This window comes from Acanthochromis polyacanthus, chromosome 18 (genome assembly GCF_021347895.1).
Source record: "Acanthochromis polyacanthus isolate Apoly-LR-REF ecotype Palm Island chromosome 18, KAUST_Apoly_ChrSc, whole genome shotgun sequence".
NCBI lineage: Eukaryota > Metazoa > Chordata > Actinopteri > Pomacentridae > Acanthochromis > Acanthochromis polyacanthus.
The window spans coordinates 11,055,058-11,068,450 of NC_067130.1; positions in this window are offsets into that span (position 1 = coordinate 11,055,058).

Below are 13,393 nucleotides of genomic sequence, written 5' to 3' on the forward strand. Positions count from 1 at the left end.
GTATTATGCTTTAATAATATTTATAAGTGCTGCTTCAAACATGGAGCATCCACAGTTGAATACCAGTCAGCAGATCTGTCAGCTGGGAAATTTCATTGCAAAAAGAGACAATTAACAAAAAGACCAAGTCATCTATGCTTAAACGGTGGACTCAGAAAAACATTCATATCGAAAAACAGTCTGAGGAATGGTGAAAACATGTAAGCGCAACCAGACAACAGAGATTCTGTACTTTAGACAGCTATAGTAAATTGCTTCATAATCAAAAAACACATCTGCAGTCATGGAAGAAAACACTTGGTTAGATGTTACATCTAGGGCCACCTAAAGAGGTGTAGTCTCATCATATGTCTTTTAGTTTCATATGTCCACTTTTTCTATCAACACATTGGACAGTCCCTTGACAAATATTTATAGTGATCTTTCAATGGTTTTGAAGCTCAGCAACAGGATAAAAGGACTGTATCAAATAACATCAGCTCAATGGAGAAAAAAATGGTAGAACTGAGAATCTGCTTCTCCAGAATCACACCACAACCTGCTCCACTGTTTCTCAGAGGGCAAGAAGTCCAAATAATGACCAACAACACGTAGTTAGTCTTTCCCCTGGACTCTGACCTTAGTGGTGACACTGACATTGACGAAGTAGTGAAGAAAATCTCTTTATGGCTCCACTTTCTTACTGCCAGACAGCTTCCCTGTGAGGACCCTGTAGCTGTCTGTGGCAAGGCAGTGACTTCTTAGTGGGATGCAACTAGCAAAAAAAAAGGCCCTTAGGATTATCTCCAAAGGCTGCACCTCACCAGTGTAGCTCCCATTTATTTCAAAGCAGTCACTCATTCAGCTGGTAAAAGAGATGATACACATAAAACATCCATTTTGTGACTCGCTCCCACAGACAAGAGCAGACAATACAAACAAGCAGTTATGGAGTGGAAACAACATTACACGCATCAAGAGCAGAGCAAACAGGCTAAAAGCAGCAACCCTGCTGACGGCGATCAGACTGTGCGATACAAACCTACAAGAAATAAAACATGGATAGCTGAAGTCTGTAGACTTCATGGTTGAATGTGCAAATGAGCATGTTTGTATGGGTGCATGCATGAATATACTGTAAATATACGTGTTGTTTTATGTTCTTATGATGTAAAAATCATGATAGATGTGTTTTCCATCTGCATTTTTATAATATATGCTTATATTCAGTTGTAAACTCTGAGCTGTTACTAGATCCAACTCATTTCCATTGCCATCATTTTGCCCGCCGTTATATATAGTTCAGAGAAACATGAGCTATACAGAACAATTTAATTTAAAACGAAGCATTTCAGTCATGCTTGTACCATAAAAGCTATATGAATAGTTCAGTCAGTAAGGCAACATGACATCTTTACAATGTTAGCAAGGTTCCTATAGAAACATATGAGTATTAAGGTTTTTTATTTCACTGTATCAGTCAGCATCAGACCCCTGCTGCACGGCAAATATAGCAATCACCGGCATTCTTGAACCTTCACGAGAACACTGGCAGTGATTCAAAGGCAGCTAACAGATCGTTGATTCCTTCGATATACTGCTGTTAAACACTGGCTGTCAGATTTTCACAACACTTGATTAAGTCTTTATGTTCGTGAGGCATACTGGAATTCGAGACGCAACGTGATAGTGGCTCAGTGATTTAGTGACACACACGGAGCCGAAAGTTTGTGATTTATAGAGCTTTGAGCTTGCACGCCATTGCACTTGTAATTTTAAGCATCTGCAATGTAAATTTTAACTCGCATAGAGATTTGGCCAAGGAATAAATTCTTAAATGTAAAGGTTTTGCAGTTAAAACTCACACGTCCTCTGCTGATGATCTCCAGGCTGACTGAGCACCGTTGGTTAAGGTCTGCAGATAAAGCGTTTGGCATTATAATATGTTGAAATTCATGCGGTAATTGTTGTCAGATTTCAGGGTAGTAGGCTTCTGCGTTCCTGTGAAGGTGTGGACTCTCCTGTTTTCCCACTGGGAGTGGTTGGGAATGTGCGACCTTTTCCATGGATCGCTGTTTTTCAAGTCCTGGATTGACTCACTGGAAACATGCCTGCAATTGGTGCAACCATTCAGAGATGTAAAATGACAATAATAATCCTGAATATCAGCACGTAGGTGCTGCAGGATGATCCATGGTTTGGAGGAGAGAGGAAACAGTCTTGGTGGGAAACTCCCGTCACAAAAACCAAGGAACTCCTAATAAATTTACTGAGCAATAAGAGAGCAGAAACATAAATGTCACCACTGTTTCTCCAAACCTCCCTATGGTATGCAGTTTAATATTCAGGCATAAATCTGAAAGCTAGATGGCAAAACTTCGGTAGAGTAAAAAGAAAAAAAGAGGGCTGTTGTGAAAGAGGAGAGACATGGAAAAATATCATTGGAAAAATAATTAAAAGTTCAAAGTAGAAACTAACTGATTTCTTGCAAAATGCTCAGAAGCATGGGGAAGACATTTTGCTTCCTCAGTGCATTTTCCCGAGCCTTGTTGATTTTCCCTGTGTATGTTTTCCCCATAATAGGCAAACAACTTTTGTGGCAATGTTTTTAAGGCAAGCACCCAAATCAAATCAGAAATGGCACATTGTGGTAACCCTAATCAAACTACAAATCATTTCAGACTGATAGGCCCTGCTGGAATGCTGAGGAAAGAACAATACTTGACAGGCCCAATTTAAGTGATGGTTTCTCCAGTCTGACGTTTTATTGACATCATGCTGAGTCTAATTGAGGAGGGGGGTTTCGGTAACTCAAACCAGATGGGCCACCAGCTCATGAACTAACAGGAACACCCCCCACCCCCACCCCCACCCCCACCCCCACCCCCACCCCCCACCTCCCTCACTGGCTGTCTCCTTGTCTTCCTTACGCTTACAGGGCTATTTTGGCTCAATGAAATACTTAACTATGAAATAAAACATCATAAAACTGACCTATTTATATTGATTGTAGGAATTTGATCCCGTGCCATTTATCATAAAGACACTTGAAGCTGGTGGGGGAAAGTAAGTGGTGAAAGTTTTGTCTTTGCATGTTAAACTCTATGGGTTTTATATCTGATTTTCTTTTTTGGAACATAACAGGATAGACTAATGAATTCCCTGGAGGGAATAGTTTGGCATTCTGGGAAATATGCTTATTTGCTTTCTTGCCAAGAGTGAGATGAAAAGATTGATACCAATGTCATGTCTGAGTGGGAGCTGGAGCTAGCAGCCGTTAGCTTAGCTTAACAGGAGGGATTAGACTGGAACCAGCTGGAAACATCTACCCTGACTCTCTGAGATAACACATCCACCTACCAGCACTTCTAATGAACACATTATGTCTTGTTTGAGGTTATGTGTTGACCTGATTCTGGGTTGGGACCAGTTGCCATGGGATAATGTGTAATTAGTGGATTTTAGAGGTGCTAGTAGGTGGAGTTTGTTCCCTTTAAAGAAAGCTGGTTCACCATTTCTTCACATTACTAAGCTAAGCTAACTGACGGCACAGAAATGGAAGCAGTGTCATCCATTTCCCAAAAGGCATAAACTATTTCTTTGAGCCTAAAGTATAGTTTGACTGCAGAGCATTACCATTACACACATGTGCGCACACTATTACAGAGAGAGAGCTACTACATAGGCTGTTCATTAGACACATGGATTTAATGAGTCTGAAAAGAAAACTGGCTGTTAGAAGTGAACTAAATTAGTAGGTTCACATGGATTTCGTTAGATCCAAAATGGGAAATATGCCACATCAGCAAGGCACTCTTCATTTGTGGACATTTTTGAAAAGACATCAGAGACTTTCTGATTTCATACCAACTGCGATCAATAGCGCATTTTGAAGGCATTAAAGTAAATTCACCGGCTGCTAATGGCATTCATGACACAGCTTGTAGACTACGGTGCTGTAATCAAGCAAGCTTTGGAGAGAAAAAAAAACTTTGAGAAGTTCTTAAGAATTAAATTAGGGTTTCCCTTGCAGAACTTTGCGCATAAATGGCCATAAACATGACAAAAGCATGGTAATCATTAAAGTCTGGCCATCTTTTAGCACTCTGAATAGTGTGTTTGTTGCCCACAGATTTTATTGATCTTGGGTGGAAAAGATGGCCCTGAGAAGAAAAAATCGATTCTTAAGTTCAGCAGTTCTAAAGAAACACTGAGATACACACTTATCAAACGCTATGTAGCTTACAAGATCAAACCTTCGTTCTTGTTGCATTGGCTGTTTATTTAGCACTTTACTTAGAAACACTGGTATTTTTTGCATGTTACATGTAGAGACAGTAGAGCTTTGGTTAACAGTAAACATTAACTACAGGAGAAAAACTCTTTCACTCCTCAGGCCACACCATTACATTTTTTTTTTTTTTTGGAAACACATACTTTTTACTACATTTATGCCTATCATCCATATTACTCCAGGGTTTTTATGACCTCTGAAATAGACTTTAATTTTAAAACCTCTAGGACAGTGTCTTGGTCTGGACTGGCAGAAACAGAGACTTTTGGAAGCAATGACGTAGACACCCACATTTGCTTTCTGCTTTACATTTCTTGCTTTACGTGACCCTTTTCTGCAGAATACAAATGCCCAATCCCCATTTCCACCCTAAAACCTACACTAAACCCCAACAACCTCACCAGCATCACAGCTGTACTGTTTGAATGTGTAAGATTATGATGACTTGAAATGGTGTAGAAAGAAGGAATGGTACATACCGTTGGCACATGCTACTTGAAAACAATCCATCGTCACTGAAAAAACAGGAATTTTGACTCAGTTCATTTGCAGTCTGATTAGCTTCTCAGTTCATCACTCCCAATGTATGACAGAAACAGTGTTTGAGCAAAAATCAGAAGAGCCAAAACAATGTGGACATTTGGCAAAAAACAACATTGCTGATCCTATTGTCTAGTTGTTAAATTCTGTATTTTATCATGTTACAACTGCCTCCATGTATAAGAGCAACAATTCCCTCGTCAAGCTGCATTGTCAGCCCTGCATGCAGCATTAGTTTTGGGTGAAGCACATTATGCTTGTTATTGTATCTATAGATTATATCTGAAAGGGTGCTGAGATTATGTTTGATCTGAAATCCAGTTTTAAATGAAAGCTTATTTGTCTGGATGTAGCCCAAGAGGAGGACAAATAGAGTATTAAACTTCAAAGTTATTTGCAGTGATTGAAGCCAGTTTTCTTTTATTTTTTTGTCCTAAAGGCTGCATAAAAGGCAGGTAATCAGATGGCATTGATGATATTTTTCAGGTTTGGGTGCACAGTGAACAGTAGATTTTCACTTGAATAAGTGTTCTGAAACTAACGTTTTCGGTACTTTAGCATAGTTTGCTATGTGTGCTTTTCCAACAATGCCTCAAGCCACCAAACTTTTTAAGAGAACTGTGTGACTCACTCAGCGGTTCTTTCAAACTATGTGACCTCGTTGCCCTGCATCGGTTTATAGACCTTAAAGTCAGAATGGACACTGTCCAGCTTGTTGATGGTGTGAGAGAGTGTGTGTGGACTTATTCCACTACCGCACTATGCCAAACTACAGTATGTATGCCTGCTCACATACATGGCAGACGTGAGCTAGTACCATCTGTACCAGGGAAAATGTGATTCAGGGCACTGTGCTGTCGAACCTCACTAAAAGCCAGTAAGACGTGGGCATGCAAACCCCATGTAAGCATATGCGCGCACACACTTGTACACACCTCCACTCTCTGTGCTGAAGGAAAAATACAACTTTTTGTTTGTCTTGGAGGTTTCAGCCTCAGTGTCGCCACATTCACATGCAGCAAGAAAAGTCATTTTGCTATTTAAAGCACATGCACATATTTTGTAGTCAAATAGGTAAAGGGCTCCTTCCTGCACAAAGCAAACAACTGCGTGAGCCGGTCTGACAGTCTGCAGGATGACGTGAAGGGAAGAACAATCCGCAGTTTGTGTACCTGTTGTGACTGAGGTGTCATGGGGACTAAATGGTTGTGTTTGTGGACTCACACATACCCTGAAGCTATGACTATCCTCATTTCCTCATTCTGCATGTGGCTGTTTGCGTCCTAAAGAGACGTATGAATAGAGAATTGTATACCTTAGAAGATTATAGTGTCAGTTTCACTCCTCTGTCACAGAGCTGGGAAGAACTGGGAGGATGTAGGACTATTTTTAGTGCTACTCATCTCTGGCTTCAGGTCAGCCCTAAAGGGTTTTGAAATTTAACACAGAATGAGTCCCAAAAATTTGTGTATTTTTGGCATTGCTTTGAAAAGTCCCTCTAGTGAGAATCTGTTGTTTACCCTGTTAACAAATCCATATGGTGTTTTTATACACTGGAGGACAAATCATGAACAAAAATAGCCAGTCAACGCCATAAGAAGACGTTTCCATTGTGAAATTGCAGCATACTAATGTCAGTATCAACAATATGTATTCAGACTTCAAAATTTTCATATACAATGAATCTAAAGAACCAATCCTGACAACTTTTGAGCTGGCTGAATTGCTCCAAATTTTGCAACTAGCCATTGTTTTGGATGTAGCAGTTTTACATCATTTGAGGAAATTCGTCAGGAGTAGGTGAGTGTGGAAAGGTGGGTGAAGAAAGAGGCAGAGACTTTATAGATCAGCACATTCTCAAGGAAGCAGCTGTGTAGAGCTACATGTAAGCCATTTTAAGGCAGGAAGGGAGTGTTTTATGGAGAAAATGATCAAATATGCAACTTTGATATGCAGAGAAGTGTTTTAAGGGGGTAAATCGGCAACCAGATGGTGACTTTATAGTATATTTAGTTTTTCTTGATTTGTCTTATTGTTTTCATAGTTTAGTTCTCTAATAATAGAATTGCACAGGCATTTGCTGCAATCAGAGAACATGCACCACCTTAAACAAAAACATAAAAGCGAACGGTAAAAGTGTAATCCAAACTGTCTACTGTAAACACGACTGACATGCCAGCTGACCTACCACGCATACTTTACTCATTTTACTGTGCATACCTGCATATTTTCCTGCACCGCACAGGTAGATCATTACTAACGTCGGTATTGCTTTCTCTTATATTTTACCGCTAAAGTCATTAAATGTTCTGGTTTGGCTGGTATATCTTCCCATCAGAATTCATTGTAGCAAATTCACAATGGTCCCAGATCAAAGTGATTACTTTATTGATTGTGGTGGGTGTTAAAATAACCCGTGTAAATAAAGGTCAGCACTCTGAAAGGAATATCCAAGCTGCAATAAAACATCAATAACATAAATAAGTAGACGTAAAATGTACTGAGTGCACAGCGAGCTCATTTGATGGAGGGGAGATTAGATGAAAATGCTATCTTGAATATCATATTGATTTTCCTTTTCCTTTCTCTCCTTTAAAGTTTCTCTTCACCCCCTCCCGTTAAATTCTTCTTGTCATATACCATCACGTGCACGCATACCGCACGTCAACACATCCACCACTACTTTCCCTGCGTTCCATGACAGAAGAATCCAGATTGTGCAACTGTCAGTCAAACCAGTTTTTTTTTTTCTTCTCACTTTTTAAATACCTCACCACAAAGTTGCAGCGGGAGGACGGATCCTCCCCTCCCTGTGACTCACTCTGATATGTGCGTAAGCAGTCGCTACAGACTTTAGAGTAGTATTCCATTACTCTTACCATTATTATTGTCTTCATCATCATCGTTGCTGTTGTTGTTGCAGTGCTAGTTGCCTGTGCCAAGCTGGTGTAAATGACGGCCGTGTTCAAAAACAGAGAGCAACTCACTGTAGCAGCCAGGCTTAGATCATAATGTAGATAATGCATCTCCATGGAAATGTTAGCTATTTAGTTTCTCTCTGCTTCTGACTGTAAGAAGTCTGAGATTTAAATGGTGAAACAAGCTAATATAGATGCAGACAGGCAGCAGAAGGATGTGAGGAGAAGAGGATGATGTGGAGAAAGGATAAAAGGGTTGATGGACGTGAGGAGAAAGTGTGTGAAACCGAGCAGCAGGTGTTGAAGACGTAGTAACACAACTCTGGGTCAAAGACAGATCATTGTTGAGGGGGTTTTCCATTCAGTTTAGAGTCTCTGTAGTATTATGTCACTCTTATAGCTCCATTAAACCATAATGAGGGTGTTACCTAAATTATAATGTCACAATGGACACTGCCAGCAAGACTATTATGCTTGGCTTCATAAAGCTGTCACTGTATCAGTGTGTCTATATGATAATATAAAATCTTGCTCTAGTTCACACTCAACAGGAATGTGAACATTTGATTGTGATCAAAGTGTGACAGCGTGACAAATTTAGCGAGCATGGAGACACAGAAACCACTTCAGATGCCATCGTGAGGGAGAAGCTAGGGCACCAGGCCAGAAGGTAAATATCCACGGAAGATGGTGTGCGTGCTGACCTGGTGTACACACCTTCTGCCCACAGATAGCAGGATTTTATCTTAGACTGTACACACAGACTCAGTAATGGTGACTGGACAGAAAAATAGCAGCACAGATGAGTGAGGAAGTGCTGATCAAGCATCTTCAGCGAGGATGGAAAACATTAAGAATTAAGGATATGGAAATGGATGCAATATATGACATGCTAACGCTGCTTAAATTAAGAATAAAGATTAATTCAAGATCAGACTGCATATATGTGCCCATATTATAAGATATATCATGCTGGGTAGCTACTGGGGCTTTTCTGGTTATTTCACTTTAGGTGTAATTTTTTTCTGAGATACTTCAGTTTAGTGTCCTTGTAAAAATGGTCTTTTGGAGCCTAAAAATATAGCAAAGCAAAGGATCCAGGTTTAAATTATGAAAATCTTCCACTCACACATTAAAGCTGAATGTTAAAATACGTGCGAAGTGTCTGACCGGTTGTCCAAACTTCTGTCATAGCGTTTTTTTTCCCACCCTTTTCACTTCTATATAATGTGTGTTATTCAGCTCTTTTTCAAAAGGCGTTCTTTCTCCAAGGACCATGGCCTGAGTCACGAAATGTGAGAGACAGAGACAATTTTTGTCACTGATGGGAGCAATTTGATGCTTATCGACGTTTTAGTGCGCCACTTGGTCTCCACTCTGTGTCGTGTCCAGCCACAGCATAAAACGTTACAATTTTTGCTACGGGAAACGTGAAAGTAGACCACAGACTGCCGGCTTGATCTGAGAGTTTAATCAGATAGGGCTGCAGACCGCAGTGACAAAATGCACCTGAAGAGCTTCTAAAAGAGCCCTTTTGTGACGTTGTCCCCTTCACTGTCTAAACAAAACTAATAAATGTACTCTGAGCCAAGCTCCATTTCAAAAATACACACAAGCACGTAATTAATGGCAGCTAATTGGCGAGCACAGCGTTACGGTACAAGGGCAGCGCCGTCATTAAAAAGACATTTCCTGTTTGAGTTCACCGATGCTTCGATTGATAAGCACAAAGACGCAGCCTTATATCGTCAGAATTTACAGGCAGCAGTCTAAAACTAGAGACTTTTCATGATGAAGAGAGAGCTTTGGAAAGGTGTCATAATGGGATATTTGTCCATTTAGGCCTATTCGAGTCAGACACGAGTGTAGTTCAAAATAGTACAAGAAAAGGTTATGCTTCTTGAGGCCCAAAGCGCCCAATCAAGGAATCAGCAGGACTGAAATGAATAACATGACATCAGACCACTTATTACAAGCAAGCATGGCAAAAATTCTGCCTTCATTACATGTTCCTGCCAGTTTGTATCTCCATCCATCCTTCCATTTTCTTCCACTTAGCTGATGTGGTGTTGCGGTGGAAATAGGCTCAGACATCCCTCTACAGAGTAATGTTTCTCAGCTCCTCCTGAAGGATTTCAACTATAGAGTTCACCCACAGCTCAAAACCTCACCTGTGTATTTGCACATTATATAATATTTATGGATCCCTGTGTGTTTGGTCATTTACAAAGGTAGCTGTGATAGTTGGTACACTTTAAGGAATGGATAGATACAATCATACAGACACAGCAAAGATCAGATTTCAGTTCAGAAAATGTAAGATAAGAGCAAGTTTGGCAACAGTTCGAAGAGATTTATTTATTTATCTGTGGTTTGCTGGAACATGTGCAGACAAAACTTGATATTGGTAGGCCTGGCTTTTCTGGCAAAACTGTAACTATCTGTCCATCCATCCATATTATTCTGCTTATCCCGAGTCAGGTTGTCATGGCAGCAGGCAAATCAGGTCATTCCTGATGTCCCGCAATGTTTTCCAGTTCTACCAGGAGGATCCCTAGGTGTTCCCAGGCCTGATGAGATATATAATCCCTTTAGAAAATTTTGGGTATACCCCAGGATCTCCTCACAGTTTGACCTGCCCAGAACACCTCCAGAGGATGTCAGATACCCAAAGCACTTCAGCTTGCTCCTTTTGAAAAGGCACATGACTCTACTCTGAGTTCCCTCTGAAGATCTATCAACATATCCTTACATATTTTCTGTCACTAACCATCGCTAATGGCTACAGGTGAGGTGTAGAACACAGAACGAACTGTACATCTAGAGCTTCCCCTTCCAGCTCAACTTCCTCTTCAGTCCAGCACAACTCCTGCATTATTACTGACACTGTACCAATCAATTTGTCCAGCTCACTGTATTCTCTTGTCACTCGTGAACGAAAATCCTGAGATCCTTAAACTACTCAGCTTGGGACAGCAATTTACACCCAACCCAAAGGGAGCAATCCATCAGTTTCCTGCAGAGGACCATTACCATAGATTTGGAGGTCCTGACTCTCATCCAGGCCACTTTGCACTCCGCTGCAAACCACAAAGAAAGAAAAGGAAACATCTGTACAAAATTCGATGCAAATCCTTAAGTAAGTGTCAAAATGTTGCACTAAAAACCCAAAAATATCAACCTCAGAGTGGCACTGTAGAAAACTTTGGTTCACCAGAGTCACTGGGATTCATCCTCTTGAGACGACAAATGTCTGTACAAAAAGATCCATCAGATGGTTGATGAGAAGTTTGAGTCAGTCATCACACTGCTAGGACGGAGAGAACATACAGAGAGAAATTTAAAGGTAGGACTCAAACCTACTTATACACACCTAGCCAATTGCTCTGTAAACTGAACATGCTTCATTTACCTAATACAAGGGGAAAACAGTATGCTAAAGTTGTGATGCTTGTAATTTTTCATTGAGACTGTGCCAAAGCCTATATTGCAATATTTTTGTTACCTCAATGTTATTGTTTCCACCCACATATACGTGCACCTTCCATAGCAGGAGTCTGACGTAACCTCAGACTCAGACCTAGTTTCACTACATCACAGGATGCATTCAGGAAAGTAAGGAACAGGCTGGTGCTTGAGCCCGGCTTCTGGAGAGGTAGGCACGCATAATGTTGGTCAAAGGACAATGACCTCATAACATTGTGCTATCAAACCATAGTTACGCAACAACCCCAGCGCCACCCATGTTGGCTCGGCCAGGGAGGAAGCGCCGAGGACAGACAGATCCCCCCCCTCTCCCTCTCGGGGGGCCGGGTGGAGAGACAGGCCTGAGCTCAGATCTGATTTCGCAGGAAGGAAAGGAGAAGGGAGGGGAGCACTGGATAAGAGCGCTGCCGTTGCTTTATTTTATCCTTTCTGTCTGTTAACTGTGACCCAGGCCCATGTTATGAATGCCACAGAGGTGGAGTTATTACACACACAAAGACAAGCCAGGTCTAATCTTGTTGCTATTCTGTTCAGTAACAATGCAGGGCTCCTTTTGTGGGGGCCTCGATTCAGATAAGTGTAGTTCAAGAGAAACATAATGAAGCAAAAGTTATGCAACGCCATAAGCAGTTACTGCTACTTCATGCTGACTGAAGCGTTGCCTTGGGGCCCTGCGATATTTTAGCATTCCTAAATTCACCTCAAAGCGCTTTCCTGTTCTCTTTCACTTTCCTTTGCTGTCATTTACGGAGTGTCTTCTTCACGCACTAGCAGGTGATTTTGAAGTGCATGTCTGCTATGGGAGAAGAGGCGCCTCAGTGTAGCTATAAAAAGACAATTACTACAACAGGAAGCTTCAGTCAGCTGGAGGAATACACACAATCATGATCAGGGAATGCACACACACCCATGTGTCTGCCTGCCTGCCTGCACACACAAACGCAAACAGAAGTACCTTTTTACACCCTGGATATATCTACGTACACTCACTGATGCTTGCACCTCAAACAGTGTCCATGCCCAGTCCAAGTCCCTCGTCCCCACCTCCCTCATTCCTCTACCATGACGGGGCACTTCATCACCAGACAGCACAATCTCTCCACCCATAGAGGACACGGTGCCCAGTGCCAAAGATCTGACATGACGCTGGCAGAGGAAGTGGACCCACACCCTGCTGGCCAGCGATCAACCGCTGCAGAGCTCACTACCTGTCTGCCTCGGCTGTCACAGTCTGAGAATCGTTCCCCTCCTCCAACTTCCACCGTGCTCAAAGTTCACAGTTTCAGGAAGTACAAATATTCGCTTTCTTGCTGAGATGATGGATAGCAGCCTCATGACTGTATGCAAAATATGAATCTGGAGCTACCAGTGGGTTAGCTTAGCAAAAAGAGCAGAAACAGGGTGAAACAACCATTTGTTAGTTTAATCTGTAGAAAACTCTAAATGTCCAAGTCCTACATGTAACCCCGTGTTAAAACCTGATTTGTCACTTCATCTGTAGACACACAAGTAAAAGTATTTAGACATTTTTTGCTTTCACTTACATTGGCTTTTAAATACAAAAAAAATAACTGGGTTAAAGTGTAATAATATTCCAATAAAGATGTGAACACCCCAAACACTGAAAGTCAACACTTACTCATTGTTTCATTTCATATCTACAGTACTGGAGTTGAGCCAAAACAATGAATGTCTTATCACTGTCCAAATACCCACAAACTACACCATATCACTAAATCTGTATGGTGACCATAGCATATCAGTTTCAGTGAGAGTCGTCCACAGACATTTAATTTCAGGAATAAATTCAGAAGTGCACATTGAAGAGTTGTGTTTTCAAGGTTTTCCCATATAATCTTTTATCATTCAGCTGTGCAGCGTTTCTCAAGTGGACCATGCAAACACTGGCAGACTTATTTTTCTTTCTTCATCTTTGACTCCCAACAACCAAAGCTGGGCTTATAAAAGTAAATTACATGTCTATAAACTAACCTCCTGGGTTTGTGGGGCCATATTTGAAGTTGCGTCATGGCAGCAAAACAAACCCCAAATTATGTAAGGCACATTCATGGTACTCTATAAGCTCAGCAGCTGTACGTATTAGGATGTAAAATATACCTTTCAAGAAATCCCAGTTTTTCATCTCATGCTGGTTTAGTGTGTTTTTGGTACTTTT